Consider the following 20,143-nt stretch of genomic DNA (forward strand, 5'->3'; position numbering starts at 1 on the left):
GAAAAAGGGTTGGGGGGAGGTCGGAGGCTGGAGCAAGGGGAGTCCCTGGGTCTGTTCCGTCCAAACACTGTTGAAGCAAGAGACAGATCCGCGGGCCGCCGAGCGCACTTCTGATGCTTTTAAACTGTGGTGCTGGAGAAGATTCTTGAGAGTCCCTTGGACAGCAAGGAAGTCAAACTAGTCAATCCTAAAGGAAATCAACCCCAAATATCCATTGGAAGAACTGATGCTGAAGCTCTAATACTTTGGCCACATGATATGAAGAGCTAGCTAATTGGAAAAAACCCTGGTGCTGAGAATGATTAGGGCAGGAGGAGAAGGTGGTGGGGACAGCAGAGGGTGAGATGATTAGATAACATCACCGACTCACTGGACATGAGTTTGAGCAAACTCCAGGAGGTAGTAGAGGACAAAGGAGCCTGGTGCACTGCAGCCCGTGGGTCACAAAGAGTTGGATATGACTTAGAAGCCTAGTTACAGCAGTCCTTAGTGTTTCCATTCACCAGTGTTAGATAACGGCATTTTATTACATGCTGCTGCTGCTGCTGCTAAGTCGCTTCAGTCGTGTCCGACTCTGTGCGACACCATAGATGGCAGCCCACCAGGCTCCCCCGTCCCTGGGATTCTCCAGGCAAGAACACTGGAGTGGGTTGCCATTTTAGATGTAAAAAAATTAAGAAATTACTGTTTTTTAAAAAAATAATTTGCTATAGAAAAAATTTTAATAACAGCTTTTGGGAGATAATTTGCATAATGTAAGCTCTACCCTCGTCTAGCGCACAGTTCAGTAGTTTTCTGTATATTCCCAGTTGTTCATCCAGCGCAATTTTATCACCTCAAAATGATAATCAGACTCTTCACCTAATTTATTCAGCAGACAAATACAAGCGGAAGATTAGCATTCGTGTGCGCTGTGTTAAGCTGTGCTGCCGTGCATCTGGGACCTAGTAGGTCCTCAGGCCGTGCCTATTGAGATGTGTGCGTGCTCAGTTGCTCAGTCTTGTCCGACTCTATGCGGCCCCGTGGACTGTAGCCTGCCAAGCTCCTGTGCCCATGGAATTTCCCAGGCGAAAATACTGGAGTGGGTTGCCGTGTCTTCCTCCAAGGGCTCTTCCCAACCTCTGAGCCACATGGGAAGCTCCCTTCATGTTACAAAATGGTGTTTCACAGGCAGATTCATTGATTAGGGTCATTTCGCAGGGGTCTTCAGATGCTTGTCAGCACAAGTACCCCTTTCACACGCTTCCCCGGTAGCCTGTGCTCGGCGGCAGGACATCTGAAACGAGGTGACTCCTGTCTCCTGAGAGGCTCCACTGTTGCACCCTAACTGTGTCCCTGAACTCCCAGCTTACAGAGGAAGGGTTAGTCAGGATGGGGCTTGGGTTTGCCACGCCCTGAAGACACACCTTTGATACTCTGGGGGATTGAGACTTCGATTGTGAAATGTTAAAACCTCAGGAAAGGATTTCGTTCTGTCTTTCCCCCCAGCCCTCTGTTTCACTGAAACCCACCCCAGGGTGCAGAGGGGCGTGTCTGAGCCCTGGCCTCTGGGCTTCCATCCCCCTCCCGGGGTGAGCTTCGCCCGCACCCCCAGCCATAGGTCTTGTTGCCCAGGGTATTGGGATCTTAGCCTGGAACCTCAAGTCCAAACCCACAGTTCATAGCACATGGCTTTCCTTTTTGTTCTGCCTCGGACTTGGAGAATTGCGCTGGGCGGCTTTGTCACTCATCACCAGGAGTAGTGTGGCTTGTTGCAACACATTTGTTTTCTACATTCAGATTTGCACCACTAAAAGTTCTGTTTATGATATTAATTTAGAACAAGGTTTCTGTTAATGAGTTGTTGACAACAGCTCCTGTATCACCTTTAATAAGATACTTTTGAAATGTAATTTAATGCATGAAAGTGAATTACTTTGAAGGTTTTAGTTTGTCCCTTGCAAAAGAATGTGAGAAAAAAAGTATCTTTCTTTTTTTTTTGCACGTGCAGCATGGCTTGTGGGATCTTAGTTTCTAACCAGGGATTTGAATCTGGGCCCTCAGGAGTGAAAGCACAGAGTCCTAACCACTGGACTGCCAGGAAATTCCCGAAAAATATCTTTTCAATGAACATATTTTCTAAGCTCTGGCCAGCAACCCACTCTTTCAGTTAATATTTATTAGTATTTATCAAGCACTAATGTTTGTTAATATAGTATATTATTATATTTGTATATGTACTTACATCCTTGTGCTAAATATATGTTAGTGTATATGTTTATGTATGTGTTATACACTTACTGTATGTATAAATATATATACGCTCATTATATATACATACACACACTCATCAAAATCAAGCAGAAGTATAGCAAAATGTTTGATGCCCTAGGATTATCATGGGATTTTTTTTTCCCCTATAAAACCAGAAACTGAGTTGATGTTCAGCATGAGCCCCTTTGAGAATTTCGGAAATCGTTGATTTCTTCTGCTCCTTTGGATGAGGCGTGCCTCCCTTGGGCGGTTTTCATGTTGCTCGAGTCCACTCCCCCCTGGGCAGGCAGCTCTGGGAAGCAGGCCCTCTGCTGCTTTCCCCCTGCTCCTCGTGCTGAGCCTGCCCCGCCCTGGGCACTTGGATGCTCCGGAATTCCCGGGGAGGTGGTTGTGATCTGTACCCATCTTGCCTTTGTGGGGCTGTCTTGGAGGTTTTCAAGTATTTTCTGATTCAGCCAAGAACTCTTTTTCCCATTACTAGCTTCCTATTTTTTCAAGTCATTGAATAGTTCTATTTTCTTCCTCCTCCAAGAACGTGGAAACCACTAAGAATAGACGACTCTGTGTGGGTTCTTCCCTCCTTTGCTCTCTCTCAGGTTCTTCTTCATCTAAGTGGACCAGTGGATTGTAGGGGGACAGAGGTGGAGGGATCCTTCCAGTTCAGCAATAAAGATTCTTTAGGAGGATGAGGTAGTTTTGAGAAACTAGTAAAACCTGTCCTCGTACTTTCGATACTTTACAGGAAATTCTCCTTCATTTTTCTCATGACAGGTGCCAGATGGTGGGAAGGGACAAGTCATTCAAGAATATCTTATCAGGCACCTGTGAGAATGGCCCCTGGGGTCGCACAGGCCTGCCTTTGCCCCACCTGCCCTGGACCACCTGGGCCTCGGGGGCTGGGTGCAGGGCACGGAGCCAGCGCTTTGGGACCCCAGTGTGGACGGGTGTGCTCCCTGCCCTCCGTCAGGGCGTGCTTGGCTGGCCAGGTCCTGTCTGTCCTGGCGTCGCTGATGGCACTGCTCTAACCTGCAAATAAAGATTTATTTTCATGTTATTCTGATGGAAAATTTTATTAATGTAAGTATTTTATTCATATAAAAAGTGTTGACAGAGTATTTTGTGTTCAAAATATTAATTTGGGGGAAAACCTAAGAGATTTGATGTTGCGTAAACCTCTATTTAAATTCACTGAGTGAATCATAACTCTATTAAGCAAAAGCCAACATTGCAGAATGGGGTTTGTTTGAAAGACCGATTAGGTGAAAATTTCAGGGTGACTTGACAAAGTTTCACATTTTTGTATAGATCTAAGTTAAAATGATGTGAACAGGCAGGTGCCACTTCAGAAACTTTGCACTGGGGGGCCTAGCAATCTTAGCAACAGGGGTCACATTTGATTAGGAAGTACGTTTATTCTAGAGGCTTTATGTACCGTGAAGAATATTAAATTCAAAGTGATGACAAAAATACTACACTAAATATTGATATCATAAATTTTCAACATGACTGTATAAAAATATTTCAGGCGTATATTTTAAGACTAAAGTGAGTATGGAGTGGTAATGGGTGTTCATTCACCATTTCAGGGGAGTAAGAAGACTTCAGAGAAACTTACGACAATGTCAGAGACAAAACCAAACTCACCATTGCCTCTTAGTGCCAAACCGTGGCTTGTTGCACCCAAGGGCAGTTTTCACTAGCTCTGTTACCCAGCAGCATGGGGTAGTCATTTTACTCTTAGCTAGCTCTTTTCCTCCTCCTCGTTCAAGTCTATTTGGATAATGGTTTTCAAAAGTAAGCAAAGCAATTCTATTCAGTTCTCATATTAAAGTAGCTGGAAACCAAGCAAACAATTATTTAAATGATGTGAGAAAATTCATTTTAGCCTCACCAAGGTCTCAGCATCTTCCTTGAAGTCAGAACTAGCCTGGCTTGGTGCAGCTAAAGGTGCTTTTTCAAGTCCATCTGGTCGTGAATGCCATATGTTAGTCGTAAGGGAATAAATAAACCCAGGGATGTCAGTGCTGACATTCTAAACAGTGAAGAAAGATGCTTGGTTTTAAAAAGCGCAAATGCTTCCATTAGGTATTACTGGCATCTCGGGAGTTTTGAGGTGTGTGTTTTGCTTCTTGAAGAGCCACGATGGCAAGCTCGCACGGAGGGAGCACTGGTCCTTGACGCCAGGCTTTAGTCCTGGTGACTCTGAACTTTGGACAGGTTGCTAAATGTCATTCTTTTAGTTCCTCAATAGACCAAGGAGGAATTTGGACTGTATTACCTTTTACAGATAATTTGAGTGTGCAAATAGCAAATCGGATTTTCCGGCATAAATCTGTATGGATTCCCACGACAACCTGAGTCAACCACCATCCAGTGACAGACACGCAGGTGAAGAAGAGAGGTCCCGGGGGCAGACAGCGCCCCTCACTTGCTCGTGGGTGATGTTGCGAAGTTGCTGAATCTTTGTTTCTGTGTCTTCATCTCCATAACGGAGGTGGGAAGGCGAAAGGTATTTGTAGAGTTGTGAGGAGTAAACGAAGAGCTGCAAGGTTGAGTTAATAATAACTGTTAAAATAGAAGCTGCAATATGTATTGAGTGTGTCCAGTGTGGTGGGCGCATTGCAAGTGCTGAGGATGCAAGCCTGCAGGGGACATGGCTGTGTCTTCAGGAGGCCCACCGTCAGGTGCGACTGGCGTCCTCGTGGTGCAGACCAGGGTACGCCGAGGGTCACTCTCCCTGGGAGGGAAGGATGGCAGAAAGACGCGGGTCTAATCCACCTTCGTTAAGAGGAGTCTCGTTCCACGGAAATCAAGGGCTTGCCCTGTGTGCCTGGCACCTGGGGGAGACTACAGGGACCGTGGTCCCAGCCCTAAAGTTAGTGAAAAACTGAGAATTAGTGTGAAGAGTTAGATTTCAAGGCCCTTGAATGTAATCCTGAGGATGAAGCATCTGCCAGGACAGTGGAGGGTGCGAGAGAGGGGGCACGGCGGGCGGGGGTGCGGTGAGCCCCCTCATGGTGCGCGGGGCTGGGTCTCCGCCGGGCGGGGTCTGCCGGTCAGGCTTGCAGGTGAGCACGCTGGGGGGTAACTGGCCTCAGGCCGGGTCAGGACACACGGGGAGAGCAGGGTGTGAAGCACTTCATGAGTGTGCATTGTGTTGTTACATGTATTTGAGTTTCATGAGTTCTAGACTGTTTCTTCACAAAAATTAAAACCTTTCCTTTCATAGTTTTTTGTTTCTTCACCAAATTTAACACCATAATATTTTCAAAAATATCTTGATTTTATTGGAGTAGAGTTGACTTCCAGTGTGGGGTCAGTTTCAAGTGTACAGCAAAGTGATTCAGTGACACGTGTACACGTATTTATTCCTTTTCCGTGTAGATTGTCACAGAAGGCTGAGCAGCGTCCCCTGTGCTGTTCAGCAGGTCCTCGGTTGCCCGAGTCACATGGAGGAGTGGGCCCATGTCCATCCTCAGCTCCTAGTGTATCCTTCCCCGCCACGTCTCCTCTTTGGGAACCATAGTTTGTTTTCAGGATCTGTAAGTCTGCTTCTATTTTGTAGGTAAGTTCATTTGTATCTTTTTCTTAAAATTAGATTCCACGTATAAGTAATACCATATATTTGTCTTTGTCTGACTTACCTCACTTAGTGTAATCATCTCTAGATCCATAGTTGTTGCTGGCATAATGTTTTAAATTAAGAAAAGAAACTCTTTTGGAGGACACATACCCAGAAAAAACGAACAAACCATAGTTCAAAAAGATACACGAGCCTTAATATTCACTGCAGCACTGTTTATAATAACCAGGATATGGAAACACCCTAAATGTCCATCAACAGAGCAGCGGATAAAGAGGATGTGGGGGTGTGTGTGTGTATGTATATACACACAATACACAATGGAATATTTCTCAGCCACAAAAAAGAACAAAATTGGGTCATTTATAGACATAGATGGACCTAGAGACAGTCATTGTCGTACAGAGTGACGTAAGTCAGAAAGAAAAAAACAGATGTCATTTATTCACACATATGTGTGGAATCTGAAAAAAGCTGGTATAAACAATCTTACTTACCAAGCAGAAATAGAGACATAGATGTAGAGAGCACAGACGAATGGATACCAAGGGGGAAGGGATGGCAGGGCCCGGGAGACGGGCACTGACGCGCACACACTGTTGGTACTATGCCTGAGAGACTAATAGGGAGCTAGCGAGAACCTGCTGGGTAGCACAGGGAACTCTCAGTGCGCTGTGGTGGCCTGAATGGAAAGGAAATCCGGAGCGAAGAGGTTAGATGTACATAAAGGAGAGGATCTAGCTGAGTCACTTTTCTGTACGGTAGAAACTTAACACCACATTGTAAAGCAACTACTCCAAACAAATCTTTTGAAAAGAAAAATGCTCTTTTTGGTCGTCACACTTGCAGGCATGTTTTTGCACCTGTGCCTTAGAAAATAAAATAGATCATATGCAGAAACTGGACTCTGTGTAGCAGCTCTGTACTTGGCCCGTGTGGATGGGCGTCTTCAGTTTGCGCAGTGCTCTTCTGCTCCATTCGCCATAGAGGAGCGGGAGCGGGGGATACTTGGGAAATGAGCTGGCTGGCTTCCGAAGACGGTGCTCCTACAGCACCAGGACAGGGACTTTGCTGGTTGATTTGCTTTGAGTTGGATTCGTGTGTTCAGAGCTGGACTCCTGCTTTCACCAGTCAATACATTGACTCGGTAGCACTTGCTGTGGATGGTGTTCTTGTTATGTGTCATAATGCAGATGTGTTGACTAGATGTTACATAATTATGGTATTGTTTTATAGTCCCATTGTCTGTGTGCATATATATTATTTAATGGTAAGTGTTTATATTCTTACACTGTGTTCCTGTCTACAACATGGATACGTATGGGAACTGTTCACAGAAGACTGCAGTTGCAGATAGAAGTAATTAGAGCAGAATGGCTCTTCACATTGCAGCATTTTCTGAGAAAGAAAACATTGAAACCCTTGTAGTTGTAACACATTAGTATGATTCTGCTTGGCAAGAGACTTGTTCCTGGAGTCGTCCATTCCCCCTTTGATGGAATAACAGACACCGGGTTTACTGTCCACCGGGATTGGGCTGGGGGCTTCCCAGGTGGCGCTAAGCAGTAAAGAACCCACTTGGCCATTTCGGCAATGTAAGAGACGCTGGTTTGATCCCTGGGTTGGGAAGATCCCCTGGAGGAGGGCATGGCAACCTGCTCCAGTATTCTTGCCTGAAGAATCCCATGGACAGAGGAGCCTGGTGGGCTATGTCCATGGGGTCGGAAAGAGTTGGACACAGCAGGAGGGCTAAGGAGAGTGAGTCACTGGCCTCAGGTGCCGAATTTCAGGATGCCCCAGAAAACTCAGTAATTGAGATCGATAACATTTTAATGCAATACTTTGAGAAAATCAAATTTGATGCAAAAAAAAATAATCCATGTTGGAAAAAAGTCAAATTTTAAATAAAGACAGGGTCAGTATTAATTTTTCCTTTTGCTTCAGCTCCAGTATGGCTTGGCTCCACACTATTACTGATACTATCCTTATTTAAAATTTTGATATTTTGCTTCACATAGATTTTTTGCATTAATTTTGATTTTACCCCTATTACTGAGTTTTTTGTCACTCCCTGAAAATTTGTACCTGAGGAAAGTGCTTCACTAACCTCACCCTGGCCCCAAACCTGACTTTCATCTTAACAAACTTGAAAACCGGACACAGCGTATAGAACAATAGTTTTCAGACATTGGTTAACAGGAAGGTTAGGATTGTGTTTCCTGAAATAAGGGAAACAAGTGGAATGAGCCCTGTAAGTATTCTAGGTTATTCTCTAGCGCTAGGAGTAAACAGACTTTTTGAAATAAAGGGCTGGTTAGTGAATCTCCAGGCTTTGCAGACCAGGTGGTCCCTATCACACCCCCATTCAACTCTGGTATTGTTCGTGGCTGCTTTCATACCAAGTATGTAAATGAGCGGCCATGGATGTGTTCCAATAAAACTTTATTTATAAAAACAGTAGCAAGTTGCATTTAATCCTCAGACTATAGTTTGCCAGTTCTGGTCTAGAGACAGTTTCTGCGTTACAGGTCAGGGGCAGAGAAACGAAACAGAGCCCCGTAGCCTTACTGAAGTGACAAAAGAGATCAGAGTTTGGGGAGGACAGGCAGCTAGAATTTGAGGGGCAAAGTATAAGAGAGTAGAGAGCTACTTAGGGAAACCCAGGGGTCTGCAGAAGGATCCCCACCTCCAAGATTTGGGCTGAGTGTTGGTCTACACAATCACCAGAGAAAGCACCTCAAAACCAGGAAGAGAAGCCCCGGAAAGGAGTGGACACCACACGAGCTGAGATGGTCTGTGTTCCCACCACCCCCGGGGGTGCGGCAGGCCCTTTCAAGGGTGGTTTTTAATCTTTGTGAGGGTGGATTCAGAACAGCTCTTCGGTTTAGGGCATCAGAAGGGTATCACTGCAGTAATGGGGCTGAATTAGACCAGGACTAAAAGACCACTACACACCTGCCTTAACTGATTCCGGGTAACTTAACTGCATTTCCAGAATAAAGCCCCAGCTGTACTTACAATGATATGGTAAAATCCAGCACCCAACAATGTAAAAACGTTTCAGTGTCCAGCATCTAATAAAAATTACCAGGCATGCAAAGAAGCAAGAAAATATGATAGTAACCAGGAGGAAAATCAGTCAGTAGAAAGCTGTGAGATTAGCAGACAAGGACATTAAAATAACTGATATAAATAAGTTGTACACGTTCATGAGGAAGATGAGCATGAGTGACAGATATGAGAAAGACTGAACTAGGACTTTAGAGGTGAAAAACACAGAGACTAATAGCAAATTGGCAGTACAGAAGAAGAGATCAGTGAACCTCAAGACATGGCAATAGAAATTATCCAAAATATGGTGCAAAGAATAAGGAAGACTGAACACGGTGACAGCATTAGTGACCTGTGGGGCAAAATCAACGGATTTAAGATCCACGTAACTGGAGTTCCAGAAGAAGAGGAAGCAATGGAAACAGTATTTGAAGAAGTAGTGGCTGAAAGATGTCGACATTTGATGAAGATTGCAAACCGTGAAGCTCACAAACTCCAGATAGAGTAAACAAAATCATACCAAGGTCCACACAGTCCAGTTACTGAAAAATCAGTGATGAAGAGAAAAAAGTCAGAGGAACAAAAATCAGGTCAGTGACTTCTGATCAGAACCGGTTGCCAGCCAGCAGACAACTGCCGTGTTTAAAGTACCAAAAGGAAGAAAGCTGTTAGTTTATCATTCTGTACCCAGTGAAAATATCTTTCAAAACGAAAGTGAAATAAAAATTTCTGGACCAAGAAATGCTGGAAGAATTTATTGCCAGCAGAAGTGCACTACAAGAAATTTTAAAGGAAGATCAAGTAGAAGGAAGATGATAGCAGATGGAGATTGTACCCAAAGGAATGAAAAGAATTGGGAATAGTCCATGGATTGGTGAATATTCACACTTGAATCTTTTTTGTTTTAGACTATTTAAAGCAAAATTAACAATGTATTTTGGAACTTACAATACTTGTAGAGGGAAGGAATGACAATAGTAGCACAGAGTCTGGGAGCGAAGAAGGGAAGTGCAGTCACTGTGTCTCAGTGGTATCATTTGAAGGTAAACTGATAAGTTAAAGATGCATATTTCATCCAGAAAGATCTCTTGTCTGTGGGGGGGAAAAAAACATTAATTGCCATTGAAAGTGAAAGCAATTCTCTCAGTCATGTCCAACTCTTTGAGACCCTGTGGATAGTCCATGGAATTCTCCAAGCCAGAATACTGGAGTGGGTAGCCTTTCCCTTCTCCAGGGCATCTTCCTAACCCAGGGATTGAACCCAGGTCTCCTACATTGCAGGCGGATTCTTTACCAGCTGAGCTCAGTTCAGTTGCTCAGTCGTCTCCGACTCTTTGCGACCCCATGAATCACAGCATGCCAGGCCTCCCTGTCCATCACCAGTTCTGAGTTTACCCAAACTAATGTCCATCGAGTCGGTGATGCCATCCAGCCATCTCATCCTCTGTCGTCCCCTTCTCCTCCTGCCCCCAATCCCTCCCAGCATCAGAGTCTTTTCCAATGAGTCAACTCTTCGCATGAAGTGGCCAAAGTATTGGAGTTTCAGCATCAGTCCTTCCAGTGAACACTCAGGACTAATCTCCTTTAGAATGGACTAACGGTTGGATCTCCTTGCAGTCCAAGGGACTCTTAAGAGTCTTCTCCAACACCACAGTTCAAAAGCATCAATTCTTCTGTGCTCAGCTTTCTTCACAGTCCAACTCTCACATCCATACATGACTACTGGAAAAACCATAGCCTTGACTAGACAGACCTTTGTTGGCAAAGTAATGTCTCTGCTTTTGAATATGCTATCTAGGTTGGTCATAACTTTCCTTCCAAGGAGTAAGCGTCTTTTAATTTCATGGCTGCAATCACCATCTGCAGTGATCTTGGAGCCCAGAAAAATAAAGTCAGCCACTGTTTCCACTGTTTCCCCATCTATTTCCCATAAAGTGATGGGACCAGATGCCATGATCTTAGTTTTCTGAATGTTGAGCTTTAAGCCAACTTTTTCACTCTCCTCTTCAGAGGCTCTTTAGTTCTTCATTTTCTGTCATAGGGTGGTGTCATCTGCATATCTGAGGCTATTGATATTTCTCCCGGCAATCTTGATTCCAGCTTGTGATTAGTTGGATGTAAAAGAGGACATTGTTACAGATCCTGTAGACCTTGAAAGGGTAATAAGGAGTATTGTGAATAATGATATGCTAATAAATTTGACAGCCTCAATAAAATGAACAAGCCCGTTGAAAAACATAAACCACCAAATTTACTCAAGAGCAAGTGTATAACCTTTCATAACTATATTAAAGAAGTTTAATTTGTAGTTAAAATCCTTGCCTTGAAGAATACTCCACGTCCGAATAGCGTCACCGATAATTACTAAACACCTAAAGAAGAATACCAATCTGACAAAAGCTTCTTAAGAAGACAGAAGAGGAGGGAACGCTTCCTGTCTCCTGTGAGGCCAGCACTACCCTGAAAGCAAAAGCAGCGCCATTATGGAAAGGAGAACCACCAAGCCCTGTTTGTCGTACGCACATCCTCCGTAAATGTTAGCAAATAGAACCAACTAGGCAATATATAAAAAGCATAGTACATAATAATCAAGAAAAGTTTATCTCAGGAAATAAAGGTTGTTTTAACATTAGAAACTCAATCAGTGTAACCCCAGTCATGGACCAAAAGGAGAAAAGGGAGCGTGAGGCCCAGAAACGGGGGTGTGGGAAACATGAAGGGAAGGCAGGATAATTGCATAAATTGCATAAAACGTTAATCATGACAAGAGCACATACACATGCATGCATACACGTTCTACAACAGTAAAATTTAAGTTGGAAATTATGATAAATGGGGTTAATGTTTCAAGGCTCTTGCTGTCCAAGAGAAAGGTAAATGTATTGGTTAACATTGGACTTTGATAAGAACCTGTACATTAGAATTTCTAATGCAATTACTAAAGAGTAGAAACAGTATGTAACTTGCAGACTACTGGGGGACTAGAATGATAGCAAGTAATCCAAAAGAAGCAAATAGAAAGAAAATAAAAGAAAATTAAACCTAAATGTGAGTAATTGTTTCCAAGGTAAATGGAATTAAATGTTCCAAGGAAAGTTATGACCAACCTAGATAGCATATTCAAAAGCAGAGACATTTCTTTGCCAACAAAGGTCCTTCTAGTCAAGGCTATGGTTTTTCCAGTGGTCATGTATGGATGTGAGAGTTGGACTGTGAAGAAAGCTGAGCGCCGAAGAATTGATGCTTTTGAACTGCGGTGTTGGAGAAGACTCTTGAGAGTCCCTTGGACGCAAGGAGATCCAACCAGTCCATCCTAAAGGAGATCAGTCCTGGGTGTTCATTGGAAGGACTGATGTTGAAGCTGAAACTCCAGTACTTTGGCCACCTCATGCGAAGAGCTGACTCATTTGAAAAGACCCTGATGCTGGGAAAGATTGAGGGCAGGAGGAGAAGGGGACGACAGAGGATGAGATGGTTGGATGGCATCACTCACTCAATGGACATGGGTTTGGGTAGACTCCAGGAGTTGGTGATGGACAGGGAGGCCTGGCGTGCTGTGGTTCATGGGGTTGCAAAGAGTCGGACATGACTGAGCAACTGAACTGAAATGAATTAAAAGAAAAAGATATCAAATAAGGTTTTTTAAAAAATCAACTGTATTTTGTTTATAAGAGACCCACCTAAAGGATGAAGGTTAAGAGATTTGAAAGAAAAGAAAAAAACAAAACTGCAAACTCTAGCCAACAGCAAGATTGTGTAGTGTCAGAGAAAACACAGTTTAAAGCAAAAAGCAGTTCTGGAGATAGTGTCATTTCACTTAATACAGTTGGCAGCTGGCTCTGTTAACAAAGCAGTCAGTAGTTTAAGCAAATTCATGTCTTGCTTGCATGAAGTTCAGTACACATAGTGCTGGTTGGCAGATGTTTTTTCGATGGTCGTTTGGGGATTTAGCTGCTTCCCCACCCCCATCTCTGCCATCTCCTGAGGCCCGGAATACTCTGCAGGCGCCTGTGTGTGGGGCGAAGGAGTGAATCAGGCAGGTGTTCACAGCTGGGCTGGAGGGCAGGGCGGTGCACATTAGGATTGCATCCTGTTAGGCGGAGCCCAGGTCGTAAACCAGATTTCACTGCAGGGGAGGCTGTGCCCAGGAGGTAGAAGAGAAAAACCTGGTCAATATGTAGTCTCTGCTGCAGTTTGTAATGATAAAAGGTTCAATTCAAAAGGAAGTCATAATAATTCTATAATATTATGGGTAAGCCATAATATGACTTGTCATAAGTACGGGCGGGTTGGGGGGGGGGAATAGACAAATTTGCAGTTACAGTAGAGTTTTCAGCACTTCTCAGTAATGGATAGAATAAGCAGGCAAAAAAAAAAAAAAAAATCCTGTAAGCACAGATGTTTTATGTAGGATCAATGCCCTTGGTCTAATGTACATATAAGTAACACTCCATCCAAAACTGCACCATGTACAAGGGGTTAGGAGAAGCCAGTGGCACCCCACTCCAGCACTCTTGCCTGGAAAATCCCATGGACGGAGGAGCCTGGTAGGCTACAGTCCATGGGGTCGCTAGGAGTCAGACATGACTGAACGACTTCACTTTCACTTTTCACTTTCATGCACTGGAGAAGGAAATGGCAACCCACTCCAGTGTTCTTGCCTGGAGAATCCCAGGGACGGGGGAGCCTGGTGGGCTGCTGTCTATGGGGTCGCACAGAGTCCGACACGACTGAAGCGACTTAGCAGCAGCAGCAGCAGCAGCTCTGGTAGACTCAGAGTGCCTGAGGCAGTGACCAAAATGGTTGTCTAAAGAAGCCTTACAAATGGCTGAGAAAAGAAGTGAAGCGAAAGGCAAAGGAGAAAGGGAAAGATTTACCATCTGAATGCAGAGTTCTCAAAGAATAGCAAGGAGAGAGAAGAAAACCTTCCTAAGTGAACAGTGCAAAGAAATAGAGGAAAACAATAGAATGGGAAAGACTAGAGATCTCTTCAAGAAAACTAGAGATACCAAGGGAACATTTCATGCAAAGATGGGCACAGTAAAGGACAGAAACAGTAAGGGCCTAAGAGAAGCAGAAGATATTAACAAGAGGTGGCAAGAACACACAGAAGAACTTACGAAAAAGATCTTCATGGCCCAGATAACCATGATGGTGTGATCACTCACCTAGAGCCAGACATCCTGGAGTGTGAAGTCAAGTGGGCCTTAGGAAGCATTACTGTAAACAAAGCTAGTGAGGTGATGGAATTCCAGCTGAGTTATTTCAAATCCTAAAAGATGATGCTGTGAAAGTGCTGCATTCAGTATGCCAGCAAATTTGGAAAACTCAGCAGTGGCCACAGGACTGGAAAAGGTCAGTTTTCATTCCAATCCCAAAGAAAGGCAATGCCAAAGAATGCTCAAACTACTGCAAAGTTGTGCTCATTTCACACGCAAATAAGGTAATGTTCAAAATCCTTCAAGCTAACCTTCAGCAGTACATGAACCGAGAATTTCCAGATGTTCAAGCTGGTTTTAGAAAAGGCAGAGGAACCAGAGATCAAATTGCCAATATCTGTTGGACCATAGAAAAAGCGAGGGAATTCCAGAAAAATTTCTGCTTCATTGACTATGCTAAAGCCTTTGACTGTGTGGATTACAACAAACTGTGGAAAAGTCTTCAAGAGATGGGAATACCAGACCACCTTACTTGCCTCCTAAGAAACTTGTATGCAGGACAAGAAGCAACAGTTAGAACTGGACGTGGAACAATGGACTGGTTCCAGATTGGGAAAGGAGTACGTCAGGGCTGTATATTGCAGAGTGAATGAATGCTGGGCTGAATGAATCACAAGCTGGAATCAAAATTATTGGGAGAAATATTAACAGTCTCATATATGCAGATGACAACCACTCTAAATAGCCTCTTGAAGAAAGTGAAAAAGGAGAGTGAAAAAGTAGGCCTAAAACTCAACATTCAAAAAGTAAGATCATGGCATGTGGTCCCATCCCTTCATGGCAAATAGATGGAGAATCAATGCAAACAGTGGCAGACTTTATTTTGGGAGGCTCCAAAATCACTGCAGATGGTGACTGCAGCCATGAAATTAAAAGACACTCCTTGGAAGGAAAGCTATGACCAACCTAGACAGCGTATTAAAAAGCAAAGACATTACTTTGCCGACAAATATCCTTCTAGTCAGAGCTATGGTTTTTCCAGTAGTCACATATGGATGTGAGAGTGGGACTGTAAAGAAAGCTGAGCGCCAAAGAATTGATGCTTTTGAACTGTGGTGTTGGAGAAGACTCTTGAGAGTCCTTTGAACTGCAAGGAGATCCAATCAGTCCGTCTTAAAGGAAATCAACCCTGAATATTCATTGGAAGGACAGATGCTGAAGCTGAAGCTCCAGTACTTTGGCCACATAATGTGAAGAGCCGACTTTCTGGAAAAGACCCTGATCCCAGGAAAGACTGAGGGTAGGAGAAGGCAGCGGCAGAGGATGAGGTGGCTGGATGCCATCATTGACTCAATGAACATGAGTTTGAGCAAACTCTGGGAGACAGTGAAGGACTGGGAACATGGTGTGCTGTAGTTCATGGGATCTCAAAGAGTTGGACCTGACTTAGTGAACAACGAACAACAACAGTTTATAGTAGAGATTTCAGTACATGTCTCACTAATCGATAGATTAAAAAAAAAGCCTGTAAGCACAGATGATTTACATAGGATCAACACCCTTGGCCTAATGTACACGTAAATAATATTCTATCCAAAACCTGCATTGTATACTTTATTTTCAGGCACGTGTAGACATTTATAAAAATTGCCCAAGACTGGGAACCTCCCTGCTGGTCTCGTGGCTAAGACTCTGAGCTCCCAGCACAGCGTTGCTGTTAAGTTCAGTCGCTCAGTTGTGTCCGACTCCTTGCGACCCCATGGACTGCAGCATGCCAGGCCTCCCTGTCCTCCACTGTCTCCCAGAGTTTGTTCATGTCCATTGAGTCATTGATGCCATCTAACCATCTTATCCTCTGCCCACCCCCTTCTCCTTTTGCCTTCCATCTTTCTGAAAGCATCAGGGTCTTTTCCAGTGAGTCAGCTCTTTGCATCAGGTGACCAAAGTGTTGGAGTTTCAGCAACAGTCATGATTTGAAATAGCATCGTGTCAGTAAATTTGAAAATTAGATGAGATAAACAAATTCCTTGGAAAATGTAACTTTCTAAAAGTAGCTACAGAAAAAATTCCTGTAACCACTAAAAAAAAACAGAATCAGTAATTAAAATTTTTAGGCACAGATGGCTTCATTGTTAAATTCCACCAGACTTTCAAAGAAGAAATAATTCCAGTTCTACCCAAATACTTCCTCAGAATAAACCAGGGAACACTTCCTAGTTTATTTTATGAGGTTATCATAACTTTGTTACTAAAATCCAGTAGGGATGGTATAACTAGTGTGTTTATAGCAGACAAGGACAAATACTTTACAGCTATTGATTTTTCATTCTCTTGCCAAAGAAACATTCAGAGTTAACTTGCCTTTTGGCAAGAACTATAGTCCAAGTTTGAGTGATAAACCACTTTGATTTATAAAATGTGATTGAAAAAATATTAAGGTTGTGTATGTACACGTGTTGCCTTAATTGACCTATGTGGCTTACTGGGCAGATTAACACCCATGTTTTATAGTGACTCATCATATCAGTTCGGGCTCTTTGGGATGTACCTGGACCTTAGTTGTTATCAGCAAAGGGGGATTTATTGGTCACCTAATTAAGAACCCCCAGGCAGGGCTGCTGCAGCTGGGTCCTTCCCCTGCTGTCTTCCTCCTTGTTTGCTCTGTTCTCAAAGAGCCTCTTGACGCCCATGTGCTCATGTTCAAGTTCTTCAGGAAAGAGGGGGAATCTCTGTAAGTCCCAGAGGAGGAAGAAAAGACTTGGTTAATTTTGACTTGGGTTTTGTGTGCTCACAGAGACGAACCAGCTCTGGCCAGTAGTAGGATGCTCTTACTGGCCAGCCACACACACACACACACCATCCCCTTGTGCCTGGGATTTGTAACCAGTGTCTCTGGAAGCTGGTGGACCGAGAGTGCGGGGTTTCAACTGGTCAGAAATTGGAGTGCGGTAACACCTGGAAAAGTGCACGAGTGTTTGGTTTTAAAATACTATCTCGCAGCAGCTGTCAGATGAAAAATCTAATGAGTTTTTCGTCAAAATAATTATAAAATTCTACATGATAAAGAATTTTTAGGACCCTAGGACATAACCATCCAGTTACCAAGAATTAAGGAGTCTGACAAGTTTTGAAAACCTTGAGCAGTGGAAACTCTCATGCCCTTCTTGTGGTGGTGTAAATTACTACAGCTGCTTTGGGAAGTGTAGTGCAGTTGAATATACGCTTACCTCACAGTCTGGCAGTCGCTCTTGCGTGTATATATGCACTGGATGTATCCCCAAATGCTTAAGAAATCTGTGCCAGAAAGATCTTAGGAGTGCTTATGTTGGCTCCAAAGCAGAAACCGAATGGGTAAGTAAACGACGGTGTGTCGCAGAATGGAATCATATACAGCAGTGAAAATAAACAGCAGGGCCCGCAGCAACAACGGAGCAAAACCAAAGCAAGACAAAGGAATATACACTATGTGATCATGCCTGTGTAAAAGTCAGGAGCTGGCAAAGATAAATGACCAGAGCTACAAGCTAAAGAAAAGCTAAAGATAAGCTAAAGAAAAGCAAAGGAAAGATCACAGTAAGTTAGAGGGATTGATACTTACAGGGGAAGGAAAGGGCTAGGGATCAGAGAAAGGCACCCAGCTTTTTGGGGATTCTAGCAGTGCCCCATTCCGTGGCCTGGGTGGTAGTTGGAGTTCTGTTTGTGTAATAACCTTATGAAACTGTACATACGTGCTTCCTGTGCTTTACTATGTATATATAGTATTTCATGATAAAAGTGATTTTAAAATAACTTACCTGAAGTTATCCAGCCTTTGTAATTTATGTTCACCTCAAAAAATGCAGAAAATCCAAAGCATATGTTTATATAGAATGTTTAAAAATGTTTTCTCTTAAGCTTCTTACTTTATCACGTTTTAGAAATTTCCATTTTTGAAATTCAGTTTTTTAAAAGCTTTAAAAAATTTTTCCGCGTGTGAGTTAACCACGTGTCTTACTTCCTAGGTGAGGGACTCCACTACATTATCTGAAGAAGGATAAAGTTGACTCTGCTTTGCTTCTTTACTGAAGTCTCTTCCTGCCTGGTCAAGCTCAGATATATCCTCTTGCAGCAAACGACACACAGGTATGTCACTAGAAATCTCCATTTGTGTAGGTTTTGCTTCTCCAGCTGTTCCTGGTGTGCCTTTGCATGACAGTGAAGTAATTAAATTCAGAAACATCCTGAACTTACTCATTTTCGACTTTAGCAGTATCCTTCTATAACAGGTGTATCTGAGTGTCTTCTGGATCCGTGGCAGCGTATTTGAGTGTATGTCTCTGACTTCTTTTCTTTTCTTTTAAACCAGCGTTAAACTCTGTGAGTAATAGACATTACCCCTGATGGCTTAGTGACAGTTGATGAGATTGGAAACCGGGGCTGGTGGCGTGCGCCTGCCCCGGGAGGGTGCCGCTGCAGTAGAGGTGTCGGTGCTGAGCGTGGAGGCCTGCCCAGCCGGGGTTGCATCTTCGATACAGGAACTGCTTACTCCTTCACCGTCTTTCTCTGGGAGTTTGAAAGGAAACAAAACACCCTGTGTTTTAATCTCTTAATTTGTGATTGAGTGGCATTTTATTCTTGAAATTAAGAACTCTTTCATATCTTAGAACATTAACGTGAATATAAAATAGGTTTGAAATGTTTGCATCCAAAGTTAGATTTAATACACAGCTATTTTTGATAACATTCAGAAGCATCAAGAAAACTGGTATTTAAAATTTTATTCATAATCACAGCACCATTCAGTTTTCCCCAATCGTCTCAGTTTTTTTAGTTTGAAACAGGGTCCAAACAATTGCGTTTAGCTGCTCTGCCTCCTAAGTGTCACTCAGCTGATTGCTCCACCCCGTCCCTTTTCTTCCTGGCATTTTCTGTGTCGGTTGTTTTGTAGTCAGGGGTGTCCCCGTTTACGTGGAACACATTCTTCTGTCCTTTTATTTCCTGGGAGGTGGGAGGTGGATCTAGAGGTTCGAGCGGCTCAGCCTTTGAGCTCAGCGCTCGGAGGTGGTGGTACGTGCATCTGCTCTGGTCCGCGTGGCGCTCGGCACTCGGACCCGTGGTCGTTAGGGGTCATAAATGATGATGGTGAAAGTCTCATCCTTTACTTTGCCTTGATTCACTGAAATCCTATTTGGTTACCCTAAGGGACAGTTAGATAGAAGCAGGAGGACGAATGCCTGATTCTTTCTCCTTATGGGTTCTCAAGACAATGAGACAGTCTCATAGCCGCTTCACAAGTGACCAGGGAAGAAGGGCCAGTATAAACTCGTGAATGTAAACATATGTGGTGCGTTTCAGAACACGGTAGCTATTATTCTCATAGATGCGAGGATTGTGCCACTTTTGCGGTGGAGCCTCTGTAAGTTGACTCCTTGTCCTTCGCTCTCTGAAATGGTAAGAGGTTGTAGATTCATTGTGTGCTTTTTCACCCCAGACCTGGAACTGGCTGTTTGTCTAAGCAGCTCTGCCTCCCTCTTGTAGAACATGGTGTCTTGCGACCACAACCTGTACACTCGGAATCATCGTTGCCGCAGGGCTGGTTACTGTCCTGGACCTTTTTGGTGGACGGCCAGAGTATTTTCAGAAATCTAGCTCTCTTTCCTGATCCTTATAGTCTGTTTCTTCTCTCTTCCACAGGTAACATTTAAAAAACTTTTGGTTTATCTACTGTAATATGGGCTTCCCTTGTAGCTCAGTCAGTAAAGAATCTGCCAGCAGTGCAGGAGACCCAGGTTTGATCCCTGGGTTGGAAATATCCCCTGGAGAAGGAAATGGTAATCCACTCCAGTATTCTTGCCTGGAAAATCTCATGGACAGAGGAGCCTGGTGGGCTGCAGTCTATGGGGTTGCAAAGAGTCGGGCACAACTGAGCAACTAACACTTACTAAGTATAATATAAGTACTTGTGTGTGTCTGTGCCCACAGCCCTCTTTCCTTAAAAATAGTAGTGTACAGTACAAGCTTTTCTCCATATTTTTTAAAATTTAACAACATATCATGAGCTTGTGGCATAGTCATATACAGGGATTCTCCTCATCCATTTTAACAGCTGTTTAGTGTT

The 20,143-nt window shown here is 43.6% G+C and overlaps 1 protein-coding gene across 2 annotated transcripts in view; it reads left to right on the plus strand.

The window, feature by feature from the left end:
• The window catches only part of TRAF3 (TNF receptor associated factor 3), a 118,468-nt gene that overhangs the window by 46,352 nt on the left and 51,973 nt on the right, over window positions 1–20,143 (plus strand). For both annotated transcript variants that reach the window (XM_070358023.1, XM_070358022.1), the window contains exon 2: window positions 18,048–18,168. The gene's annotated coding sequence lies outside the window, so the exon portion shown is untranslated. The remainder of the gene's footprint in view (window positions 1–18,047; window positions 18,169–20,143) is intronic.

Source organism: Bos mutus, chromosome 21, assembly GCF_027580195.1.
Source record: "Bos mutus isolate GX-2022 chromosome 21, NWIPB_WYAK_1.1, whole genome shotgun sequence".
Lineage (NCBI taxonomy): Eukaryota > Metazoa > Chordata > Mammalia > Artiodactyla > Bovidae > Bos > Bos mutus.